Source organism: Lactuca serriola, chromosome 3 (genome assembly GCF_051521515.1).
Source record: "Lactuca serriola cultivar US96UC23 chromosome 3, Lser_US96UC23_V15, whole genome shotgun sequence".
Taxonomy (NCBI): Eukaryota; Viridiplantae; Streptophyta; class Magnoliopsida; order Asterales; family Asteraceae; genus Lactuca; species Lactuca serriola.
Window position 1 is genome coordinate 114162119 of NC_136410.1, and position 3044 is coordinate 114165162.

Here is a 3044-nt window from a genome sequence, read left to right on the forward strand (position 1 = left end):
CCCAAGAAGGGGTAAATAACCCACATATATCAGCGGTATCATGCACCTAAGGAAGGTACGAATCTACATAAAAACGAACACATATTAGTGATAAGTAAAAACTAATCGAGATACATTACCATGAAATATTATATAACTCAATAAAAGAAGTATGTTATACCACGCAACCTAAAGCCACAAAACAGAATTGAAAGCGGTTGGTATCGGTTTTCTTAATGGCTGTGAAGGTATTAAGATTTGTTCTTTGAAGGTTATGCAAGAAAATTGGTAGTTAAGAAAAGGTTCTTTCGCTGTAACTACTCATTTTCAATACCGATGATAGTGCTCTACAATGATCACACAAATGCAATATGAAACAAATGCAATTATAAATAGAAAATATTGTATCTCTACTGATCAAAATTCATAGTTTAACCTTTTAAATTCATAGTTCAACTTTTTGAATTCATAGTCAAACCAGTTCATTTCATAGTCAAATTTCACTGACCGACATGACAATACTACATAATGTACTTGTCTGCATTTCATAGTTGAACTTTTTGAATTCATAGTCAAACCAGTTCATTTCATAGTCAAAAAGAATTGTCTGTAATATGATTTATTCTATAAATGGGTGTCACTCACTATGAAAAATTTAACTGAGAAAGTAACTCCGATTTAAAAGAATAAGAAGGCTAATGGCATACTGCAATTGCGGAGGAGAACGTATCGTTAGGATTTCGGGTACAGCTAAAAACCCAGGAAGATTGTTTTACGCTTGCCCATATTTGGTATCATGTTGTTAACGTCATTCAAATTTAAACCCTCGTGTTTACATCACAAAAATTTATTTTCTTATTGTGAATATTAAATTTAACAGGGACCAAAATGCAGGTTTATCAGTTGGGTTGATGAAGAGAAGGACCAATCTTCTATGGTAATAGCTAAAGTAGCTAACTCTAATAAGCTCTTTCAATCAGAAAATAAGAAGTTAAAGATAGCGTTGGTTTGTAGTTGGGTGTTGTTCTTGGCAGTTCTTGTTTACAAGTTGTAAGCTTTTCAATATTGTTTTTATGGTTTTGAAGTTGTTAGGTCAATAAATTGTTGTATTTGTAACGTTAAAATAAATGTTGTAGTCGTTCTTATGTTGTATGTATTGATAAGTAATTAGTAGGTCATTAATTTGTTGTAATTGTCGTAACGTTATATTTTTTGCCATCCGTTGAGTAAACTGTAAAAATAAACTAATAATGAAATCCAACATTAATTTATATATACATTTATATAATCCAACTACATAGGACCAAGACTAGACCCCTAAATAATTTTTGTCATCCGTAGACGGAACTCTAAAGCTGCGTTCTTTGGGTCAATAAGAACACGTATTGGTTGACCTGAAACCAATTGCTCCATAAACATACAAAGAAAAACACCGCAATCTCCCAAATGACTACTTTGTTGGGGAACATTTTCTTCATAAATGAATTGCATACTCAATGGAATCCTTGGGATGTTCCTCCGGGCCCAATACTTAATTTTGTCCAAATAATTTGCCACCCGACGTTCAAATTTGGAAAAGATTCCTTCAGATTTGAATTTTTCATAAGCCCCTCTACCAAGACTGTCATAAATATGCACTTCCATTGACGTTAATCGTAGTTCCCCAAATAGCCAATGATTAGGGGATGAATGAATCGGCAATTAGACCTGTATAAGGATCAGAAAATAAAATTATGTTTATTTACATCATAATACAAAAACATAACAAAAAACGATATCATTTTCAATATAAACTATTAAGTTTACCGTATCAACATCCCACCAAGCAACCATGAAGTTGGGGTACGTAGCAATACCAGCCATAAACGCCCTCCAGTCCTGTCCTTCTTCCAAAGCATGAGAAACAAAAAAATTTGGAGGCATTATTGTATGTCGGTCGCTCTCAAACCGTCTCTCCATCAAAAGTCGGTACCAAATGGTTATATGCTGCACACATGATACTTTTATTATTGACTAAAAAATAATTAACTTTTAAAATAATTAATTAACAATTAATTTACCGCTGACTCCAACCATCCGTCGTGTGTATGCCCAAACAATGAGCTCCAAAAATCTCTATCTAACACGAAATTAAACAAACGATGTTGGACATCATATGAATGCAATACATAATTTTGGATGACATCCTCACCGCCTGCTACGTAAGGTTGCAGGCGCAACATGGAGAAGTCATGAGCAACACCAAAAACTGGAGGAGGAACGGGGCTTGTTGATTTGATATCAACCTTCTTTTTTGTTCTTCTTTTTTGCTTCGGTGTCGTGTGCAACTAAAAACAATATTCAAATGTTTAAATCTATATCTTTCAGATAATTCACATAAACATAAAATCATCAGTTTATAAATAAAACGAATACCTCGGTGTAAGGAGGGCACAAATATTGTGATGGTTTTCGACTCCTCGGTTTATCGGGTGTAACTTCTTTGTCGTCATCATCATCAAAATAATCTGCAATTCCCGTTATTATTAGTTCGTCTTCGTTCGACACATCATCATCAAATTTGTTCCCCGCATTGTCATTCCTCTCCTCCCACTCCTACATTAAAAATAATACTTTATACTTAATAACGAAATACACATAATTTAATAAGCAATAATATCTAAATAAACAAAATATTTATATTAATGTAACTATAAGAACCTCTTTAACTTCACTATAATCATTTACATCAAACACATCATCATCAAATTTGTTCCCCGCATACTCATTCCTCTCCTCCACAACCTATATTTTCAAATATAAAATATGAACACAGGTATTCATATATGTTAATAAAATTTAATAAATAATGTAGCGTGTAACTAACCTGTTCATCATAATTTCTTTGTGACACTGTCGGTTCATCAAAAATAATGTCGTTCCAAAATTGTTCATTATTCACTTCTTCAACAAAAACCTCTGTAGGTTGTCGGTTCATAAACACATGCTGCTCCAGTGCATGTAGCCGTTTCAACACCTCGTCTAGCTTGTGTTTCCCACTGCCCCGACCTCTACCATGAGAGCGA

The 3044-nt window shown here is 33.6% G+C and overlaps 1 long non-coding RNA gene across 1 annotated transcript; it reads right to left on the reverse strand.

Annotated features, from left to right (window-relative positions):
* Positions 1-296: 296 nt before the first annotated feature.
* Positions 297-2521, reverse strand: LOC145095641 (uncharacterized). Its single transcript, XR_013703718.1, has 5 exons — positions 2395-2521; positions 2171-2306; positions 2040-2098; positions 1786-1965; positions 297-326 (listed from the first exon to the last, which is right to left on the reverse strand). It is a non-coding gene; the product is annotated as an uncharacterized LOC145095641 (long non-coding RNA).
* Positions 2522-3044: the final 523 nt, after the last annotated feature.